Source organism: Tupaia chinensis, unplaced genomic scaffold (genome assembly GCF_000334495.1).
Source record: "Tupaia chinensis unplaced genomic scaffold, TupChi_1.0 Scaffold138115_2, whole genome shotgun sequence".
NCBI lineage: Eukaryota > Metazoa > Chordata > Mammalia > Scandentia > Tupaiidae > Tupaia > Tupaia belangeri.
In genome coordinates this window covers 43,909-67,626 of record NW_006198015.1, presented here as the reverse complement: position 1 = coordinate 67,626, position 23,718 = coordinate 43,909, and the positions used below count along the sequence as shown (strand labels likewise).

Below are 23,718 nucleotides of genomic sequence, written 5' to 3'. Positions count from 1 at the left end.
AGTTCCAGGCAGATAGAGAGAAAGCACCTTTGATTGGGCCCTGGTCACTCCACAATCCTGTTTCTTTCATTTCTCCATCTTGTCAGGATTTTGCCATGTACACACACACACACACACACACACACACACATACACACACTTGGCATGTTTTTAAGTCGCTGAGGCCAGGATATGAACCACTGTTGGCCATGAGGGATCTGATTTCCTTAACCACTAGGCTATAGGATTGGCTGGCCCTGGGCTGAACTTTTTAAAGAATCCTCTTCTTGGGCCAGCAGGTGGCATGGTGGTTGGAGTGTTGGATTCCGATGTGTCCTTCCTTGGTTTGAAACCTGGACCTGGTTGCTTGACGATCACAGATAGATAGATAGATAGATCACAAATAAATAGATAAACAAGTAAATAAATGTTTGAGAAAAGAAAAAAGAGAGACAATTCCCTTTCTTCTGTTTTCTTTTCAAAATGTGATTATGCCTTTTTTTTTCCCAAATAAAAAGAGTCGTAACTAGTCATTGCATAAAATCTGGAAAATACAGAAAAATATCAAGAAGGAAATAAAAATCACCAGTAAACCAACAACTGGGCCATAATTCAACATTCTGATATATTTATCCCCATTTTTTTCCTGTGTGTACACTTTTTTCCCTTTAAAAATGATTAAGATGGTGTTTCACACGGTTTTTATGCCTCACGTAGCATTATATTTTAAACATTTTTCCAAGTCACTAAATGGTTTCTGATAGCATGCTTTTTAATGGCTCTGTTTCCATTATCCAGATAAATCTTAATTATCTATTCTCTCCCATACGGACATTTTGATTCCCTCTAGGGTTCTCCGATTGTAAATACTCTGCAAGGTTTTTAAACATTCTTGTATATGAATCTTTGTGGGCATCTTAGGGAAAATTCCTAGAAATTAAATCTCTGGGTAAATAACCCTTTTTTTTTTTTTTTAAAGAATGATTTTGCTATAGGGCACATGTGCATGCCAGAAAGACAAAGAGAGGCAGAGAGAAAGAAAGTGAGAAATCACCCCCCAGGGGTATGGCCACACCGCAATCCCTTCTCCTTTCAGGATCTTGAGCATGTACACACAGGTGCCCAGCATGAGTTTAAGCTACCTGGTCTGGGACTTGAACTACAGTCGGCTATGTGGGAGTCCAGCGATACTGTTTCTTTCATTTCTCCATCTTGTCAGGATTTTGCCATGTACACACACACACACACACACACACACACACACACACACACACTTGGCATGTTTTTAAGTCGCTGAGGCCAGGATATGAACCACTGTTGGCCATGAGGGATCTGATTTCCTTAACCACTAGGCTATAGGATTGGCTGGCCCTGGGCTGAACTTTTTAAAGAATCCTCTTCTTGGGCCAGCAGGTGGCATGGTGGTTGGAGTGTTGGATTCCGATGTGTCCTTCCTTGGTTTGAAACCTGGACCTGGTTGCTTGACGATCACAGATAGATAGATAGATAGATCACAAATAAATAGATAAACAAGTAAATAAATGTTTGAGAAAAGAAAAAAGAGAGACAATTCCCTTTCTTCTGTTTTCTTTTCAAAATGTGATTATGCCTTTTTTTTTCCCAAATAAAAAGAGTCGTAACTAGTCATTGCATAAAATCTGGAAAATACAGAAAAATATCAAGAAGGAAATAAAAATCACCAGTAAACCAACAACTGGGCCATAATTCAACATTCTGATATATTTATCCCCATTTTTTTCCTGTGTGTACACTTTTTTCCCTTTAAAAATGATTAAGATGGTGTTTCACATGGTTTTTATGCCTCACGTAGCATTATATTTTAAACATTTTTCCAAGTCACTAAATGGTTTCTGATAGCATGCTTTTTAATGGCTCTGTTTCCATTATCCAGATAAATCTTAATTATCTATTCTCTCCCATACGGACATTTTGATTCCCTCTAGGGTTCTCCGATTGTAAATACTCTGCAAGGTTTTTAAACATTCTTGTATATGAATCTTTGTGGGCATCTTAGGGAAAATTCCTAGAAATTAAATCTCTGGGTAAATAACCCTTTTTTTTTTTTTTTAAAGAATGATTTTGCTATAGGGCACATGTGCATGCCAGAAAGACAAAGAGAGGCAGAGAGAAAGAAAGTGAGAAATCACCCCCCAGGGGTATGGCCACACCGCAATCCCTTCTCCTTTCAGGATCTTGAGCATGTACACACAGGTGCCCAGCATGAGTTTAAGCTACCTGGTCTGGGACTTGAACTACAGTCGGCTATGTGGGAGTCCAGCGATATAACCATTATGCCATCTGCTGGCCCCTCACATGACCTATTTTTAAAGTTCCAAATGCAAGTTAGTGAGTTGGCCTCTAGAAAGTCTATTTCAAAATGTTGGTTCCCTTCAGCTTCTTAGACTAAACTGTGTGCTCCTAGGGCCCGGAGGTATCAGAAGCTCTGAGGAAGTGGGCCAGGAATATGCACTGTAATCCACTCTCCCAATTTTTATGCACATTGAAGCCTGAGAACTATTGACATGCTGCATTCTGTTTAATAAATATTTAATCTGGCAAACAATTATTAGACAGTCGCGAGTTGGGGGACCCTGAGCTAGTATGTCTCGGTCAGAATTCAACTGGATGCCTCTTTCTGGCTTCTGAATTTTAGATTTTCCCCACCCTGTAGTATGCAGTGGTAAAAAGATTGCTAGCTAAAGAGGCACGAAACCTTCCCATAAACATGAGATCACCGGTCCCAGAATGACTCTTTACTTCTGGTGGGCCCAGAGGTTTAGTGGCAGAGGTCGAATAGACAGTGCCCAGAGACACGTATCCTCTGGGTAGCAGACAAAAGTCATCGACAAAGAGATGGGGCTGTCCCCGTAGTGTAGCAGTTAAGGGCTGTACATCAGGAGCCAGATCCCATCATGGCCACCACAGTTCAAGTCCTGGCCCCAGCAGCTTGAAAAACATGCATGTGTGTACCCAAAATCCTGGCAAGATGGAGAAACGAACGGAAAAAGATGGAGACGTGACTATGCCCCTTGGAGGGGTTCTCTCTCTCTCTCTGTAAAACACCCACACCCCGTGGCAATTAAAGAAAAAAAAAATTAACTCCTAAAGTGACTCCCCCTGCCTACTCAGGGAACACTTACTTGCCTTCTGATAGGCAGGGACATGGTTTTGTTGTTGTTGTTGTTGTTTTGGAGAGATTTTATTTGCTATAGGACGCGTGCGCTCGCCAGAAAGACAGAGAGAGATAGAGAGACAGAAAGCAACAAATCACCCCCTGGGGGGATGGCTATGCCGCAATCCCTTCTCCTCCATTCTCCTCTCGGGATCTTGGGTACGCATGCGCATGCGCCCGGTGTGAGGTTAAGCCACCAGGTCGGGGACTCAAACCACGGTCGACTACATGGGAGCTCAATGACATAGCCATTATGCTAACTGCTGGTCCCAGCAGGGACATGTTTTAGGACACGTGTGGGCAGCTCAGACCCAGCAGGGACCTGGGTGCCCTACTTGGTCACCTAATGAGGCCAGACCATGTGTGTCCTGAACCCTGAAGTGGAAGCACTGAAAGCAGACCCAGGAGGACAGGGTCTACGCAGACAGTGTGCAGAAAATCCAGGCCACATGAGAAGGACAGGGGGTGGAGACGACAGTCAGAAAGCAAGACAGCAGGGCCCCGGCGAGCAAGGGCCAGGCTAAACTAAAGTGGGTCGATGTTAGGTCAAGGCAGGCCTGGGTTGGTAGGAGGACAGAGGAGCTGCAGGGGATCCCACCTCCAGGAGGAGCCCCACTGTGCCACTCCAGGGTGAGGGGAGGAGCCTGCCCTCTCACTGCTCTGCTTCCCACAGCGGGTAAGTGGGAGCAGTGGCCAAGACGGGAGAGACCTGAAAATGGGTATTTAGAAAACAGCATCAACAACAAAAAAAACACAACTGTCTCAGAGGACATAATAAACAAACAGCAAAAGTTATAAAATTCTCACCGCCTTCGAGGAGGAAGTGTGACTATCCATCCTGCCTGCAGAACCTGCTGAAGCCTCTCAGACCACAGCCCCGGGCCCTGGACACCCTCCAGTGGCCTGGGCTTCCTCTCATCCCGCTCCCTCAGCTCCCGAGGGCCAGCGTCATGTCACCCAGCTCTCCTGGTCTGCCTGCACAGACTGCTTAGTGTTCTGTTGGCCCCAGCCCACGTTCTAGAAATTGCCGTGTGTCACCTAAGTCAGTTCTGTCATGTCACGCAGTGAAGCACAGGAGCCTGAAGCCAAGGCACACGTTGGCTGTACCCATCCTGCGGGCCTAGACACTGGGGACCTGCCTGTGATCCCCTAGCATCCCTGCTGTGTGCTCTCCTCCACTGGCCCGGTTGTTGCCGTTCAGGGTCACTGTCTCCTCATTCTTCTTTTTTTTTAAGAGAGATTTTTGCTATAGGGCGTATGCACTCCCCAGAGAGATAGGAAGCAAGAAGTCATCCCCCCAAGATGGAGGTGAGGATTGGCTATGCAGCAATCTCTTCTCCTCCATTCTCCTCTTGAGATTTTGAGCACACACGCCTGGTGTGAGTTTCAAGCCACCAGGTCCAGGACTCAAACTGCGGTCGACTACTTGGGAATCCAGTGACATAACCATGACCCATCTGCTGGTCGTCCCTCCTCATGCTTGACCTCCGAACTTGTGGATCAGGGATCAGGACACGATGCGTGTGGATTCGATTCTGGCAATGTCTGCAGCCTGTCTTGAACTGGAGGTACAACAGACGGAGGCTGACTCTCCAAGAGCAGCTGCGGCCCTTCGAGTCCTCACCAGAGTGTATGGCCCATTGCCCTGTAACTCTGCACAGCTCCCTGGCCTGAGGCACATTCTGACACTTCGATGAAGTTATGATTGCTCACAGGACCTGGACTCCGGGCCAGGAAGGTCTCACTGGTGGGGACGGCAGTGCCTCCAGGCCTGACCCTCAGGGAATGCAATCAGAGTTCCAGGATGTTCAGACGAGGTGTCCACATGCTCCTGGAGAGTCTCCGGGGCCATGGAGTAGGAAGTTTAAGGGTAAAAAGTGTTTGGAATGTCCAAAGGTTTGACGAGTGCCACTGGTCCTGCCTTCCCCATCTGTGTTGACTCCGTGCCAGCCTCCCCTCATACTACTCTAATAACTAACCTTAGGAATAAAAAGCTTCCACACGGTGTCTGCCCTAAGCTGCCGTGTCATGGCATATCAACTCTGCCTGCAGCCCTGCCTCCTCGTGAAGATAAGCATCCCCAGATGGCCATGTCCCACCACAGCAGCCAGGAACAACTGGGCCACCCGAAGGCTCACCCCATATCTAGAACGACCAACCCATCTTCCACCATCTAAATTCCAAACAGCCCAACCTGTTGTGTTGAGAGCTATCAGTAAAACTGGAATCGTGAGAGGTATCTGGGGCCACCTGACCCAAGCTCTGAAGGCCCCAAACCTTACTACCATCTCAACTGTGGACCATCAAAAGAAGCCCCCTACACACCTATTAGAATGGCTAAAACTAGGGACCAGCAGTTGGCATAATGGCTACATTGCTGGACTCCCATGTAGTCAAATACGGTTCGAGTCCTAGACCCAGTGGCTTATACTCATGCCGGGTACATATGCGTGCGTGCCCAAGATCCCGAGAGGAGAATGGAGGAGAAGGGATTGCAGTGTGGCCATCCCCCCGGGGGGTGCTTTCTTGCTTTCTTTCTCTCTATCTCTCTCTGTCTTTCTGTCAAGCACACGTGCCCTGTAGCAAAAATCTCTCCAAAAAGAATGGCTAAAATTAAAATACTGATATTATCAAATGCTGGCAAGGATATGGAAAAACTGGACTCTCATACATGGCTAGTGGGAATGTGAAATGGGGTAACCACTCTAGAAAACACTTTGGCCATTTCTTAGAAAGTTAGACGTACACTTACCAGACAATCCAGCAATCCCATTCCTGGGTATTTACACAAGAGAAATGAGAACTTTTTCACACAATAACTTGTTCATGAATACTTATTGCAGCTTCACTTGTAATCCCTAAATGTTGGAAAACTAGTCAAATGTCTTTCAAGTGAATGGTTGATGACGGTGGTCATTAGCCATCAATGACATCCTCAACTCGGAATACTATTCAGCAATAAGACATCACACACGGTTTACATCCAAGTCAAATTGATCACAAAGACACACGGTTTACATCCAAGTCAAATTGATCACAAAGACACACGGTTTACATCCAAGTCAAATTGATCACAAAGACACAAGGAGGGGGAAGGAAAGCCAAACTCACGGTGTTTCCTATGGTGTGTTTCCATTTATAGACCATTCTCAGCGGGACGAAAGGACGGGGATGGAGCACAGGTCAGTAGCAGCCAGGGATTGGATTGGGAGACGTGTGTGACTCTAAAGGGGTGATGGAATGGTTCTGTTCTTGCTTATGATGACAGTGACTCCAATCTCTAAGTGTAAAGACATTTTGTAAACCATAGACACAGACGGCATGTAAAAACCGGTGAAGTTGGGCCGGTTCTGTGGCACAGCGGCATTGGGCTGCTCAAGAGAGGCCAGATCCCACATGGCAGCCATGATGTTTGCATCCCTGGCCTGGCCAGCCTAAGACACACCAGGTACACACACACCCAGGACCCAGTCTCTCTCACTGTCACTGAACATTGTGCACCTGCTCCATCATGAATAAAGTAAAAGTTTAAAAAAGACTGGTGAACTCAAGTAAGCGCTATCTTTGAGTCAGTAGTCTTGTGCCAAGGTCCATTTCTTGGTTTAGACAATGTGCAGTAGTTATGTAAGACACTACTGGGGCACACTGGGTAAAGGTACTAGTTTTGCAACCTTTCATGTGTCTTATGCTAGTCAAAGACCAGTTACTTAAAGCAATCTTAATAAAGTTTTTATAGGGACCAGCAGATGGCATAAGGGTTATGTCACTGGACTCCCATATGGCCGACCACTGTTTGAGTCCTGGATCCAGCAGCTTGAAACTCACGCCGGGCACATGTGCATGTGTGCCCGAAATCCCGAGAGGAGAATGGAGGAGAAGGGGTTGTGGTGTGGCCATCTGGGATCTCTGGGAGGTGATTTCTCACTTTCTGTCTGTCTCTCTGTCTTTCTCTAGCTCTCTGACAAGCACACGTGCCATCTAACAAAAATTTCTCAAAAAAAATAATTGTTTTTATAAATAAGCTTCAAAGGGGACGGCGGAGGCCCAGCCTCTGTGGTGCGGTTGGTAGCATGCATGGCTGAGATGGTGGGTAACTACAGTTCCGATCCCAAACCCATCCCACCTGCATCAGGCAGGTTGTGGGAGGCAGACCCACGAGACCCTGAGGAGCTGAAGGGGATTATGGCATGACCCGACCCCAAGGGGGTGCTTCTCTCTCTCTCGTGCATGTGCTTTCTATCACATATAACTATGTTTTAATTTTTTAAAGAATTATTTTATTTAACTATTTATTTTAACTTGATCAGAGAAGGACTGAGAGAGAGAAAGTGAGAAAGCAAGCTGCCAGGTCTGGGACTCGAACTGTGGTCGGCCATGTGCGAGTCTAGCATCCTTAACCACCATACTATCTCCTGGTCCAAATTTAAAAAAAAAAAAAAAATTAAGGGAAAGAAGATACTTCCCACCCCTGGGAAGACTGAAACACTTTGTTTTTATTTTTTTTAAGTAAAGAGAGAGGTATTTTTGACAGGGTCTCACTAAGCCAAGGCCCTCCCACCACAGCCTCCCAGTTAGCTGGGATTAGAGGCACACCACCATGCCCCATGTGATCAGGGTGGTCCGGGATCCAAACTCAGGCCTGCCCTATGGCCCCAGCACTAGGTAGTGGAGCCTTACAGCTGTGCCACCGCAGCCAGGCCTTCCCGACCTCTCTTTGTGAGCACCTCCTATTGCTTATTTTCCCACCTTCTAATTCGCGGTTAGGCCTCTGCAGCGTCTTGATGGCTTTGGCCTCGCCCTCTGCTTTTCAGAGACAGCCTGTCTCTGCTCGAATCAAAGCTCAAATATTCCAGCACCCATACCCTCCTGGGCCCTCCCTGAGACTAACTTCAAAGCCAGGTAAAGACTCTGAGATCTAAGAAATGGTCTCACGGTGAAAATCGAGGACAAATCATCCTTCTGGCCCCTGCACAGTCATTTCTTTTCTGGAATGGCTCTTTGTCTGCCCTGCCCTTCACACAGATTATTCTCTTCACTTCCCCCAAACGGCTGCTCCTTTAATGGACGGAGATTAACCCTTCCTCGCCCCCTCTCAGCCCAGGGCTTTGTTTCCACTCTCTCGCTCTCTGCTCTCTCCGGGCCTTGTGCCACAGCGGAACTATGCAGGGGGAAGGCTGCCCCCTCTTTGAAGCGTTCATGCCTCTGTAAAACCCCTCTTTGCCAGACTTGGCCCTGGAAAGACAGTTTTGAAATTACGTTTATCATGAGCTGACCGGGTTTGCAGCAGAGAATGGCACAAGGCCTTAGGCATTTAGGTCAAAGGGGGACTCGCTGTGCTCACTCCCTTCAGAGCTCTGTCTAAATGAATGACCAGCTTCATCTGCGCCCCCGCTCTGCAGAGGGGTCCCTCCAGCATCCCCAAAAACAGCGACTGAGCGATAGGGTGGAAGCCTGTGTGACATCCTGTCCGGATGTGACAGTACACTCACACGCACTCCACTGCCCCCCAGGATTGGTCTCGGCCCCCCAGTTTCCTGCCATGCCTTATTTATTTGGGGGGTTTCATTTCAAAAGACCATGTGAGAGGGTCGGAGGTGCACGTTTCTCAGGCCTGGTGGTGAGTCGATAGTCGGGACTGGGTGCTAAAATTGGAACCGTTGACTTCCCGTAGGCGTTGGTGAGTCTCCTAGTTTTGCACCTTTTGGTTTCAAAACCATACTGAACAACGGAAAATGAAACCAGCAACATATTTTTAGCCGTTCATGCTAACTCATGAGATTTTTCTTTGCAAAGCAAATAGGGCGAAGTCTACTTGAGCTGGTTAAACTTAGTCTGCTTGACTTAATGTAGCGATTAAGCCCAGCCTTCTGATGCTCATCAAATGACACTTGGTCCCAGGTGATAGTTTGGCCAACATTTACTATTTTGCTTAAATATATTTAGTTGAGGTTTTTTTTTTTTTTTTTAAGTTTTAAAGTAGGTATACTATACTAATTTTTTCTGATAAGAATTGAGAAATACGTCATATTGGCAACTGTTCATTAATTTTCTTTATAACTAGTGAAGTATCTATTAGGTTGTCAGAAAATTCATGTGGATTTTTCTGTGCAAAAATGTGTCATGACTTTTCTGACAACCTAATGTTTATGTGACCGGTTGGAACTTTAAAACTAAATAAATAAAAGCCAGTGCATTGAATGACAAAGAACAGAAGGCTAGAAAGGAAGGGATATTGATTCTATCTTGGTTGCAAAGGTCGTCACATATGACGCTCTCTTTGAACCTGATTTTCTTCTCCCTCAAAGAAAGGGTTTAGACAGCACCCTCCAGAGCACCTTCCCTAGCCCCTCGTCCTAAGAAACACGCCCTGTCGCTGAGGGTCTGGGGCAAGGTCGACACACTTTTTGTCAGGACACTCTTGTTTCTGCCTGTCCTCGCCTTGTTCCAGAGAGGCCAGGATTTCGCAAAGCACTATGGTTTGCGTGCCAGGCATCACGTGGCTCCCTGTGCTAAACAAGTGGTTGGGTACTCGAGAGACTCCCACGGGCTTTTTCTGTTTCCCGGGTTCACTCCTTAACTCATGAATCAAGTTTTCCAATCTGAGGGAGTGGCTTCACGACACACAACTGAAGTTTCCCCTGGTAGTGGTGGGAGAGAGGGAGGACCCCTAAGATGGGAGCCAGTGAGACGAGGGTACCTTCAGGAGCCCCTCCATGCCACCCAACAATGTTCTAGGTGCCACGAGAGACACTCAGATCTGCCGGGGAGAAAGCCAGAGCTGGGAGGAAAGGCAGGTAATTCAATTCAACCAAAATGCATTATGCTTTCATCTTTAGTCCAAAGGAAGTGAAGACTTACGGAGGTGTGTTAAGCTGCTCTGGCTGCAAAGGGATCATTGTCGTGCCCATTGTGACAAGCAAAGTCATTGATCTGAGAGAAGAGAGAACGGATAAGCTTGTTCTCAGTGAGCTCTTGTAATGTTTATTGCCCAGGATGAAGAGAGCTACAAGGAGAGGATTAGGCTCCCGTGTGAGGTAGATTAGCTTTCTTTTTTTTTAAATGTTTTTGTTTTTTAAATGTTTTAAAAAATATTTTGCCATGGGGCACATGCACTTGCCAGAGAGAGAGAGAAAGAGACAGTGAGAGGGAAAGTGAAAAATCACCCCCTGGGGGGATGGCCATGCTGCAATCCCTTCTCCTCCATTCTCCTCCTGGGATTTTGGGCACACATGCACATGCGCCCAGCATGACTTTCAAGCCATGGGGTTCTGGGACTCAAATCACAGTCAGCCGTGTGCAAGTTCAGCACCTTAGCCACTATGCTACCTAAAGGCAACGAGCCTTTAGGTACATAAGCTATTAAAATTATTATAGAGACCAGCAGGTGGCGTGGTGGTTTAGGACTCTGGACTCCCACATGGCCAACTGTGGTCTAGCTGCTTTCTTTCTCACTCTTCCTTTCTCTCTGTCTCTTCCTGGTCAAATTGAAGAAGAAGAATAATTAACAAAATTAAATAAATAATTCTTTCAAAATAAAACATGCCAATTGCATGCACACAGGCCCATGATCCTGATGAGCTAGAAGGACAGGGAAAGGGAATCGCTGTGTGATGAGACCCTGTCTGGGTGCTTTCTCTTTCTCTCTCTAGTGCACACGTACACATGCACATACATACACGTGTGCACATACACAGTAGCATAAATAAAATGAAGGGGAAAAATAAGCTGCGCATGCATGCACGAACGCACGCGTGTGCACACACACACACACACACACACACCTTACATGTCCCTCCTCCTCTCCTGGAGAAGTAAGCTGAGCCTGCCCCCAGGTTTGCTGCTCAGACTTGCCTTCTACCATGTCCTCCCTTCCCACGTCTTACACAGATGCTGGTGGATGGAAGTCAGGAAGCCCAGTCCAGACCCAGAGAAGGCTTCCTGGAGCTCTGAGTCCTCGGGCACATCCACTCACGCAACCCTCCATTCTACGCCTCGGGAGATACTCCTCTGTGTTCCAGGCGGGGTGGCGCTGGTCAATAGAAAGCCCCCTTCGAGAGCCATCTGGTTGGCATATAAAGTTACTGCCACCAAACAGAAAGTCAGCTGGCCACAGACCCAGGAGGCGGGAGACTTGGAGTCCAGCTCTTGGCCTACCCAGCCTGGAAAGCAAGCTGGTCTGGATTCTTTACAACCGTGAATGCTCAGAGCTGGAAGGGGACCTTAGGTAGGAGCAAAGTGAACAAATGTCAATATACAGGGTCATTCATTTAAATGATCCACTTAAGACACTAAATTTGTTTGAGAAAAATCTCTTCCTCAAAATTTAGACTCTTTTTTTTTTTAAGGAATTATCAACTTTATTTATTATTATTATTATTCCATTTGACCAGAGAGAGGAAGAGAGAGAGCGAGAGAGCAAGCCACTAGGTCTGGGACTCAAAAAGCCATGTGGGAGTCCAGCACCTTAACCATTATGCCACCTGCCAGTCCCCATAATTTAGGCTTTTAAAAAGTCCATTTAGGGGACTGGCAGGTGGCGTGGTGGTTAAGGCGCTGGACACTCCCACATGACTGACCACGGTTTGAGTCCTGGACCTGGTGGCTTGCTTTCTCACTCTCTCTGTCTCTCTCTCGTCAAATTAAAATAAATGAATGAGTAAATAAATAATAAATGAATCATTCTTTTTTTTTTTTTAAGTCCATTTAAAAATGACGTTGGGGGCAGATCAGCAAGTGAAATCGAGGTTTAAGTATTGGATCCCACATGGCCAACTATGCGGTTTGAGTCCTGGACTCAGTGGCTTGAAAAATCACACCAGTAAGCATGTGCAAGTGTGCCCCAAATTCCACAGAGGCTGGAGGAGAAGGGATTGCCGCATGGCCATCACCCCCAGGGAGTGATTTCTCACCCTCCCTCTCTCTCTCTTTCTGGCAAGTGCACACGCCCTATAACAAAACTGAAAATTAAAAATTATGTTGGAAAGGACCTCATAATACCTTCCTAGTTCAGAAGAAAAATACTCTGAGGCAGGTCTTCAGAGAAATGTTCATGGAAAAATATCTATTATTGAGACCAGCAGGTGACATGGTGGTTGGGGCACTGGACTCCCATATGGTTTAAGTCCCAGGGCTGGTGGCTTGCTTTCTCACTTTCTCTTGCTCTCTGGTGAGCACACATGCCTTACAGCAAATTAAAAAATAATAATAATGATGAATAAAATGTAATAATTCCCGAAAAGCATTCCACTAAAAAAAAGCCCTACAGATGAATAACTTTTTGTATTTTAATGACATTTTTCTACAAACTGAAGTACCCTCATGTCTGTGAGTTGAAACCAGATCAGTCCTGGTTGTTATACTGGTTTTTCTTTCATTAATAATTTATATTAGAAGTCTAATGACCCGATAATCTATTCACAAATGCTGAATATATGCAGTGTAAAAGGAAACCAGCAGTAAGTTTTAATACAGTGACTGGGTAAACTCACTTTTTTTTAAGTTTATTTTAGTCATGATAGAAAGTATGTGTGTGTGAGAAGGGAGAGAGGGGGAAAGGGAGGGAAGGGAGGAGGGAGAACGAGTGAGAGAGGGCCGGGGGGAGCATCTTCTGCAGAGTCTGGTCCTACCTCGGTCCCCTTCCCCCAGCTCTCCAGCTTGTTAGGATCTCGGGCACACACATGTACCCAGAGTGGATAAACTCACTTATTCAATGTGGTATTTTTTTTTTTTTTGGGGGGGGGGGTTGGCAAATCACCAGCTCTCTCTCGGTCTCCGTTTTCTGAAGTGTAATCTGGAAAAACCAGATTTCACTAGGTGAAATCAGCTGAAAGCGTAAACGTTTTCTAATTGTTTGGTGGCAGGAAACAGTTCCGTGTTCCAGTAGACCTCCCACCAAAGTTGGTACCCTGCTTTCTACCCTTAATTTCCCAACGTGGCTTGGTTTAAAAGGGGGAGGACAACCTTCTTTTGTCTTTTCTGCCTGCTGGGCCCGCCATGTCTCCAGTTGGTGGCGTCTTAGCGACCCATTGTTCCCAGGGCCTGAAGAGTCCAGGCTGGTTTACAGAAGCAGGAGTCAGGGATCCAGGGAGCTGGGGTCCCCTCTATCAGGTGTCTGCACAGCTCGAAGACTGCTGGCATCAGGAGTGGAGTGTGGATGTCAGAGGAGGTTTTATCCTCTTACGATTAGTAGAAAGACTCAGCCTTTGCAATCAACTGGACTTCAGTTTGAATCTTAACCCTGCTATTTCAATTCCTTCCCTAAAATGGAAGGTAATCAGTATCCATCTTGCAAGACGATTGGGTTACAATGAAATAATGTGACATGGCTGAAATATTGAGTGTGTGGTAGGTTCTACATCGGTGGTGGCCATTACAGTCTTAGCTCTGGTCCACACAGAAAGCAGAAGTTCCTGCCCAGATCTCTTGGGCAAAATGTAGATGTTTAAATTAGCATCGGACTTTTCAGAAAATTTCGGTTACGATATTATCCAAAGACACTTTTAGTCATCGGTAAATTAAGTCACCAGGTTTTTTCCGGGGCTGAACACACTATAGACGGATGTAATAACAAACCTTATAAACAACGTTAAACTTTTTGAATTCTAAGAATGTAAACAACAGTGCTCTATTTGGTAAACATGTCATTTGAACATTTTTGATTCAAATAGTCTAACCTGACAACAGACCTACCCACAAAGGTTGACTCTCTCCCGAGATGCCATAGGAAACCAGCTGTAATGTTGAATGCAGTGAATGGCGTAAAGCGATGTGCAAACTGATGCAAATATTTATAAACCCAGGGTTCCTCTGGGACTCGGTGCCCTGACTTTATTTTTTTTTTTTAAATACTGAGCATCAAGCTTTGTTCATACTTGAATTATGTACTTTGCATAAGCCATGCAATTTAACTTTAACCCACAGGACTGAAAATAAAATGAGCTCAGGCTGCAGAAGAAGACCGTGAGCAAGTGAGAACCTTGCTGCTAGCCCCGTTCTTCGCCCACCTGCTCTTGCCAGAGTGTCGGTTTTCTCGTGCTTGACTCGTCAGAGTGGCAGGAACAGGCTAAAATTTCCACTGTGGAGAAGGGATTTGTCTTTTAAATGATTGTTTGTGCATATGCCCTGTGGAGGTTGAAGAGGAGCACGCAATTTTCAAAAAGTCCTCAGTGCGGGCGCACCCTTGCCACTTGTAATCATGACAAAGCTTAAGTAATTCAGGCACGAGCGTGGGTTTTTTTGTTTTGTTTTGTTTTGTTTTTGTCCAAAACAGGATTTACTAGTTGCGAATGTCTGCCTAAACAAGCTTATCCCTCTGAGTATTTTCAACTGGAGTACACATTTGCTGGACCAAGCAGGTTCGGTAAATGTATCCTGTTCGCTCATTGACAGTTTTGGACCACGAGATAAACCAACGCATAGCTTTTAGGCGCATTTGGACAGAGAACCCCACAAGGGAGGCTTGGAAGCCACTTGCACTGGCATCTGGCTTTTAAGTACTAGTAGGGGACCTGACCACTTTTGCCACTCTTCCCTATAAAGGGGACATAGCTCTGTTCACTTGTCTCCTGGGAGCCTGATATGGATTACCGTCATTGTCACTGTCATTTATTACTCTAGACAGAAAAGGCAGTGACTTAGTTCTATGTGACCAGAGTTGAGTCCACGTAGCGTATACTTAGCCCTCGTAATACTAATTTGTGAGTATTTTAACAGGAATGTCTAGCTTACTCACAGGCGTCATTAATGGGGAATTTCTCAGACACCAAGAACGGCAAATGCCTAGGTGTTCACGTCATCGTCCTCCGACCTCACTCTCAGGACCCCGCTTTATGGGTGACCGTCCGTTAAATCAGTGCTTTGTCACTTGGCATGAGAGACCCTCTGATTCTCGACCCCCATGGTACAGAAGGAAGAGGCCCAAGGATACTCCATTCTCATTTTCTGTCGCTGTCACTGCTAGCCAGAGCTCGTAGAGCAGTGACGTGGGGGTGGGGAAGATGGCTTCACCATTGGTGTCAGCCCAGGAGCTTCTGTTTTCGTTAGACCCACATTTATTTCTGGATAGTTGTGGGAGAGAGGTGTGCTTCTCAGAGAAGAGGACGCGCTGTGGCTCAGGTATGACCCACCATCCAGACAGCCCAACTCAGAGACTTTCACGTGTACAGGAGAAAGGTGGAGAGGGTACTTTCCACACCTTAAGCTAAAAATCACCTCCGTTCTGGGGAGAGAGATGGCATTGAGAGCTAGAGACAAAAGATCCGGTTGTGAAACCTAGTACCTAAGTGAAGCTGTTCGAATAATATGGTCTCCTTTTAAAAAAATTTCTGGGGAACCTGAACGTTTTGCTAACCTGATTATTTTCAGTCAGTCCTTATAGAATTCTGTTAGAGGCATTGGAGAGCTAGCAACCCCGGAAAATATTAATTCCTTTTTGCATGTCTTCAAATTAATTAGCATATTCAATGATGCAATAGGCAATTAAAGACATTTGGAAAGATAAGGAAAAGAAAAGTATAGATATTCCATATTCAAAAATCAGTCTCATAGCATTTTATAGAAATGTTGGCTCATGTCCAGGGTCTAAGCGTGGGGGTGGGTATAATTTCTCCGTAGCTAAAGAAATAGACGAGAAAAGAATCTAGTCAAAATAAAACACTTCTCATTTTACACATCATGGTAAATGGATTGCTGTTTTTTTTTTTTTTTTTTTTTAACCTGCCGGCAGGATCTGAAGAAAAATGTTCTAGCAAGCTATGCTATTTTCCTCTTTGGGGACATGGTGACACTGGTTTTGTAGCAAAACAGTATTTGCTTATTAAGCATTTCTTTAAAATCCTGAATAAGCAGCTCTTTCTACGGTTTTTGTTCCACATGTTAAACATTTCATTGCAATTTGAGCTCCAGTTGTGTGTGTGCGTGTGTGTGTATGCGTGTGTGTGTGTGTATGTGCGTGTCTGTGTGTGTATACGTGTTTTTGTGTGTGTGTGTGTGTGTGTGTGTTTATAGGAAGGAGTAAAAGGGGATGCACAAGAATTCATAAAGCTTTTTTATTTCAAAAATGAATCTCTCATAATTATGTATCGGAGTGTCTACACAAGGTGACTCCAGTTTATTATATACAGCCAAACTGGATCCCATCCATCTTGGGCGATGGGGGGGAGGGAAGTTGTACTGAAGAAGACATGAAATTTGGAGTTGGAGTAGATGCGATGTCATTTTCAGAAAACATTTCACTCGTAAAGCAGATAGCAACCCAGTGTCAGCCCTGACCTCCTGATGGCAATGTCACCGTGCAAGCGTAGCTAAAATAAGCCTCAAAGTAAAACAAAGAAACATGCCATGTCTGCACACCCGAATCCCTCCTCTCCCAGGGCGTGCTACGCGTGCTATCTATCGCTTCTTGGTATTGCTATTGATGACTCGTTCCTGTAAAAATTAGCCTTTGGGAGGGGGAGGGAGAGAAAAAAATCATCTTGCATTTTCTATGCTCTGAACAAGTACAATGCACCGCAGTACGTCTTGGCATTATTTAGGTCAGTATCCCAAGGTAGCTTTTCTCACTCATGACTGTCAGCTATATATCCAGACGAACACAGCATCCATTTATTTTTCTGTACTGATTTTATTCTGCTGCTCAATTTAAGAAAATACACTCGCATGGAAGAAAATTCCGTCTGAGCAGTATCTGCCGTTCTGCACTGCTGATACGTTTAGCGGGATACGTTACACTGCTGTGGTTAAAGGTTACAGTGCACATACAGACAGCTGATCGGTGCATTCGCCTTCGCCTTCCAGCCTGCCGGCACCCTTCAGGAGCCTGAAAAATCATCTAGAAATGCCATCCCCTTTTCTCAGAACTATGCTTTTCTTTGCAATAGCTTAACAATTTTCTTTTTTCTTTTTTTTTTTCTTCATGGTTTTCTGTTAGCAAATCTATGAAATTAACCATCCATAAAATGCATCCCAGACCAGATACATACTGTATTGAAAGCTTTCTCCAAGAAGAGGACATGCCAGTATTCATTCCAGCTTATTTTCTTCCTTAGCACAAGGATTGTTTGGTTCTCAGGAGCAGAAGACACATTCACTGTGCAGCAGCTCTGCTTCAATGTACGACATGCCTTCTACTGCCTGGTTGCAGAATTCGGAGTTTGCTAAACAGTGTTTAGTGATTGGGCTCATCTTGCATCACCAGTTGATGACATTTTTCTTTGTTCCCTCCTACCCAGTTGAACCAAGACTCTGAGGCTGATATGCAATGTCACTTACAACATTAATCAGATACTGCATTTAAGGTGAGCCGTCCCTTGCCTCCTCCTTCCCCAGTGCTCGTGCGAGCTGCATGCAGTGCGTACCGTGCTTCTGCGAGCCTAAGATGGCAGGCAGGATTAGCCGTGCCTGTGCTGCGTGTGCATGCTGTGTGTAGAATTCATTACACGTTGCCTAGTATTTCCGATGTGAGTATGTAAATGCCCGGTGTGCCATGTCATCTGGTAGCGAAGACTTGTTTTTGCCTCATTGCAGCCTTCGATATTTCAGCATCACCTTTCCTTTCCGATTCATTTGCTTCTGGATATTTGCTTTTCATCACATTCAAAATGCGATTTTACCCTCTTTTTTTTTTTTTTTAACAAAGCCAAAAAAAAAAAAAAAAAAAGGAAACCCACGAAACGCTAACAACAAAAACAACAGCAAAACTCTGCTACCAGATGGTGTCTCCTCTTTCTTCTTGCATTTGCTGTCTTTTAAATAATGTATGTTGTATTGTTAATTAATGTGAATATCAAATTAAACACTTGAAACTTACATGTTTATTATGCAGGTAGGAGGCAAAGTGGCATCTATTTTTAACTCTTATGCACTTCATCCTATGCAAGCAACGTGGGGTCTCAAATTCGTGTTTCAGGGCTGGTATCGGTGGTTTGATTTTCAGCACTTGTGACAGTGGCCTTTGCAGTGGTCAGTTCTGAGCTTTGAACTCTCAGAGGAGGAAGGGGAAAAAAAAATGCAACACACCACCTCCTTGGTTGCAGTCTCAGAGAACCCTTGGATGAGAAACTTCTTTTTTTCAATCCTGTTTTTCTGTTGATAAATTCGGTTCTCGTGATCACAGTCCATGCAAGCTGTTCTGCGTATGATTTTCTGTGTGTGTGACAATTGCATCTAAAACTTGTGAGCAAGAAGACGGAGAAATCAGTGGTCTCCATCGCTTTACCTAAAAATGGCTGTATCTTGTCATGCTAGCACTGCATTAAGTGATACATACAGGTAGGTTGAAATTTGCATGTTTTATGGATTTTATGGGCCATACAGCAAAAACATTAGATTTATTAGAATATAAATGTTAAAATAAAAATGGAATAAGGCAGGAGGAATCTTTGTGAGGGAAGGGATTAGATTGGATAGTCTTTCCTGTCCTGATACTGTATAAGTATATAGCTTTTATAAACAATAAATGATGCTGCTACAACAGTGGAATGATTCCTTTTTTTAAAAAAAAAAAATCATATATATATGATAGGTGTGGCGCCATTAGACAACAAAAGAATTTTTTGAAAAGTCTGATGATTCAGCTCTATTTTAGCTTGAAACTAAAAATAAAAAGATTTCTGGAGATAATTTCAAAGAGCGCAAAGAAGCTTAATAAGAAACACTAAAAATATTTAAATTTAAAGAAGCGGACTTTAAACGTATTATATGAAAGGTGAAAATAATAACTTATGTGTTTCCAAAATGAATTTGAGATAATATACAAGAATCCATACACTATTTGTGTGCCTCTATATATAATGTGAGGAGATGAGGTGTTACAGTTTTAAAAGGGGGAAATATTCAACCTAGAGACCCCTGCTAGAAGAAATAGAGCTTCACTAAATGAAACTGAGCCCCTAGGATGGTTCACTGCAGACCATCCAGCTATGGGTGTGTAAGTACCAAATACTGGCATTTCTCAAAAACCATTTCATGAGCCCTTTCCTATGAGATTATCTTTTGAAATATATTTTAGTTTCAAATGAATATTGGGCCAGAACCTGTTTCCTTGGTAACCACATCGTATTTAAAAATGCAATACCAGATATGCTGAAGAAGGTCTGGAAAAAGGGAACCTGTTTAATGAAAATGTTACAGTTGTTTTTCCTCTTCTATAGAACCTGAACTGATTTTAGGTATTTTTTTTTTTTCATGCGGTCTTCAAGAGTAAGCCCTACTTCTAAACATAGACAGCATGCACCGTGACAGGTTTTTTTCTTCCTCCTTTGTGCCTACTAGTTTCAAAATTAAGGTTTTCTTTGTGAGATGCCCCCAAAGACAGGTCAAGGTTTGTGCACCGAGGTGCAGTTTCATTATCACGAGTTCACCAACGCCACCGAAACAAAAGGTATTCTGAGAATCAGAAAATGCCTATGCCCCCGTGTTCCCCAGTCCTTCCATTGGTAACCTCAGAGCCTTGGTAGAGACCGACCCAAACCCAAGCCTGCCCCCCCAATGAGAAATGCACATTGAGCCTTTGTAGGTGCCTCAGGAGGAAGATGCTGCCAAACCTGAACCCCCCCCCCCATGCCCATGGTTTGTTTGGTGTGAGGAGCATTGAGGTTCAGAACCATCTGTGTAAATAGTTGCTTTATTCTAGCAGTCTGTCCAGTATTCCATAGCACTGTCTGTAAAAGCAGACCTCTTATGAGTTAAAGGGTGGTTGTTGTGGTGGTGGTGTTGTTTTGAGGCCAACTAAAATATGTTGCTTGGACTCTTTCTTTGGCTCAATTATATTAGAACATGATTCATCTCATAGTGATTCCGTTCTCTGGGCTTGCCATGAAATACCCTTCCTGCAATTTTTTTTTTTTTTTTTTTTTTTGGCTGTTTGGGAGCCATTTTCCTTCCTGCTTGTGGACTTAAAATGACTTAATATATTTGAATATAGACGCAATCAGAAGATTGTAAACTGAAGGGAAACGTCAGGCATCTGATTCCGGATTGCCTATTTATGTTAGTAGCAGTAACAATAGTTGCAGGAGGGATCAAGCTAATTGTCATTCGCTCTTGAGCAAACAATGAGGCAGGCATTTGTAATTAAAACACTATTGCTATTCAGAAAGATTACAACTACAATGCCTTCTATTTTGATAGGCCGGTACAAATGAATCATTTTGAACCCATTTGAATCTTAATTACAAGATTAGATGGATGCAATGCAATTGTTTTACCATAAGAATGAAAGCCCCGGTAGATTCAACAGTGTGTTTCTTCCTCATAAAAATGTCGATCCTTTTGTTTTGAACTCAAGCATGGTTGCGTCATCTTGTAGATTCCATTTTCTTTTTTTTTTTTTTTGGTGACATTATTCATTTCTGCTGCTCTTGGTCTTGTCTAGAAGAATTTTAAACACGATTCAAGAAAGCCAAATAAGACTGTTGGAAAGTATATTGTACCATTGTCATTCTAATAAATAGACCAGTGAATGGAAGAATAATGATTATTTATTACTTTGTTGTCTTTCGTCTTCATGATTTGCCCTCATTTTTCACGGCAGTGTTTACAAGGCATAGCGCTTTTCTAAACGTACCCACTGACAATGATTACTGGATTTCTTAGATTGGCCGGAAGTGTTTCCTACCGATTGTAGAGCATGGCACTTACCCTTCTCATTGTGGCAAAGACCATGCCTAACCTATTTCCATTTTTGGCTATGGTGTTTACACTGGGCAGGCCAGAGCAGGTGTGACAGGAAGAATGTGCAAACAACTGCTTTGTTCTTCCGAAAATGGAATGGGCAAACGTGTGGTTTTCTGCCTGAATGATTTATAGTATAAAATTCTCAACTCATTCCCACCCCCCCTCAGGAGAATAGGACATGTTTTTTCAAGCTTTAACTTTGTAGGAATACCGAGATTGCATGCCATGACACTACCTAGAGTGATGTTGGTCTACCTCAGCCACGTCCATGGACGCCCATTGATGGGACTGGTAGCCAGGCCATCACTCAGAGCCTCTGCGCTGGTTAATATGTGAAAAGGCTCTGGAAGAAGATTTTGCACCTTTCTCTCTAGTCCTATGCCGTACTCACCTTTGAGTTCCTGGTGCCGCCTGGTTCATTCTAACAACAGAAATGCTTTTCATAACAGCTTCTTTGGTAATTAAACACTCAACACGTGTACTGATACACCAGGCATAGTCCAGAGGCCGGAAATAGAATGAACAAGACAGACCAGAGCCTGCGTCTCACAGACCTACATCTAGTATGGTGGGACGGGGATGATTGGGTGCGGGAGTGGGCACAGATGGGTATGTTAGCAAATAACTAAAAGAGACAAGTGCTAAGAAGGCAAATAAAAGGATAACGTAAAAGGCAAGCGTGATGTGTCACGGAGTGGAGAGCCACTTCATCATGGGTGGCCAGGAAAAGCTTCCCTGAGGAGGTGGCATTGAAGGGGTGAGGAGAACTAAGCGGATGAAGGGCTGAGGAGGGGCAGACTTGTCTTTGTCGCTCTCTCTGAGTCAGGCCTGACACCCTCGTAAGTTGAGCCTTACTGAGGTAAGCTTCCCCCTCAGGGAGAGGGTGGCTTAGGCTCCTGAGTGTTTCCGCTAGTCTCACATGAAGCGTTTGGGGTCCATGGGGTTAGTGCCTTTGATCCATCATCACCCTGAAACTGCCTCAGAAGGGCATCACAGTAAGTTTAGGGCATCGCCATCATGGGTGGTGAGAAATTAGACACAGATTCAGGGCCAACCCAAGAAATTCCACAGAGAGAGGTCTGTTGGAGCAAAGAAACTTCTGGGAAGCCTCTTGCTTTGTTTTTCGTAAGAACTCCAAAACTGAAACTCATGGAACAAATATCAAGGTAGCCATTTAATTTTTTGCGGAGGCAAAATGGAGGAAGGATCTGCCCCATCTTGACAATAGGCAGTCTTTGTTCTGAAATGCCTTCCACTCAAATAGCAATAGTTTCTTTCTATTCAGGTGTTTATGAAAATGCTTCGGCTCAGCTGACATTGTGGCCTACGGGTGGCTTTCTGAAGACCTTACTCCTGGGGTGATTTTCCTCTTGAAAATTCTTAGGAACCAGAACTCTTTCATACCTTTCAAGTTAGTCTGTCGACGAAATCCAGGAAACGAAGGAATAGGTTCGCCATACAAATTAGAACCTCTAGAGCTCTTTGAAGCCTTCTGATTAGTTCAGAAACATCTTTTTTGTTTGTTTGTTTGTTTGAGAGGTTTTTGCTATAGGGTGCATGTGCTCACCAGAAAAACAGAGAGACAGAAAGACAGAAAGCGAGAAATCACCCCCCAGGGAGGATGGCCCCACCACAATCCCTTCTACATTCTCCGCTCGGGATCTTGGGCATGCACGCACACGTGCCCGGCGTGAGTTTAAGCCACTGGGTCCGGGACTTGAACCACGGTCGACTGCATGGGAGTCCAGCGACATAGCCGTTACGCCAACTGCTGGTCCCCTAAAACTGATTCTTAATCGAACACACTTTGCTTGTCACAGTAGAGGTAGCCTGGCTGGCTCCTTATACGTCACTTAGTTTTGAGTCCTCCTGAAACATTCCACTGCATGAAGACAAGCTCTTTCTGGCTCTTTGTAAGAGTCCTGCCCCCCAGTTGGGGAGAGGACTTCAATAATTCAGTTCACGTCCTCGAGCATTCGTTGAGCATCTACTATGTGGCAGATGCTGTTCCAAACCAGGCGGAAGAGAACATGGCATGGTCCTCCTGAAAATCTGGTCCAGGATCCCACACACGTCTAGAGCACTGTGTGAACAAGCACCGATTAATCGTGTGTCCTCCCCGTAACAGAAAAATGAACGGCGTGCTATTCTCCTAGTGGCTCTTTGCTGCCTCTAAAAGCTAGCCTTCTGTTTGGGGGCATCTCAGTCAATGGCAACGATGTTCTTTCCCGGGACTCTGTCTTGGCCGTGCCACCATCCCAAGATGTCTTGGCACCTAATAAGCTACCGTATGTCTGGCTGTCCTTCTCCAAGCTGGCCCACCTGCCATCCCAGCCCGCCTGCCACTTTTGCATTGGCAAGCAGATGCCCAGAAGTCCTTAAATGCAGAAATTTTAATCTGTGATGTTGGCCATGCTTTGGCTTTTCCCCTCCCCCTGCCTGATGGCCGGAGTCACCCTGCTGCCGGCTCCACAGAAGGGCTCTCTGGACAGCAGGGAAATCAAAGACCGGTCGCCAAGTCTCTTGTCTTTGTTAGGTGATCCCAGCATGGCCCTGCCATAGGCTAGATATCTGTTTGACCAGGAAGTTTCTCTTTAGCTCTTATAACTCATGTTCATCTTTTCCTTGCATGACTTCCTCGCTTCTGCAGCTATTCCTGCTCGGGGTTCGAGACCAGTATACGTGTCTGTGCTTGCTACGTTCGGCCTGCAAAGGGAGTTGGCTTTCTGGAACTGTCTTGTTTTTAAAGTACCACTGCAATTATTCTTTCTGTGGTCGTGAAGAGCAGTAGGGACTTTCATTATTTGCTTTATACAATAAAATAACCCCTTTTTTTTTTTTTTTTTAACCCCATGGTTCTTGCTGCTAAATGG

The 23,718-nt window shown here is 44.7% G+C and overlaps 1 long non-coding RNA gene across 4 annotated transcripts in view; it reads left to right on the top strand.

The window, feature by feature from the left end:
• Positions 1 to 23,718, top strand: part of LOC102494159 (uncharacterized) — a 68,640-nt gene that overhangs the window by 7,100 nt on the left and 37,822 nt on the right. For 3 of the 4 annotated variants that reach the window (XR_001371329.2, XR_003551519.1, XR_336369.3), the window contains 2 exons: positions 6,315 to 6,354; positions 17,401 to 17,466. This is a non-coding gene — a long non-coding RNA (uncharacterized LOC102494159). The remainder of the gene's footprint in view (positions 1 to 6,314; positions 6,355 to 17,400; positions 17,467 to 23,718) is intronic. The other variant, XR_003551520.1, reaches the window with a different exon arrangement.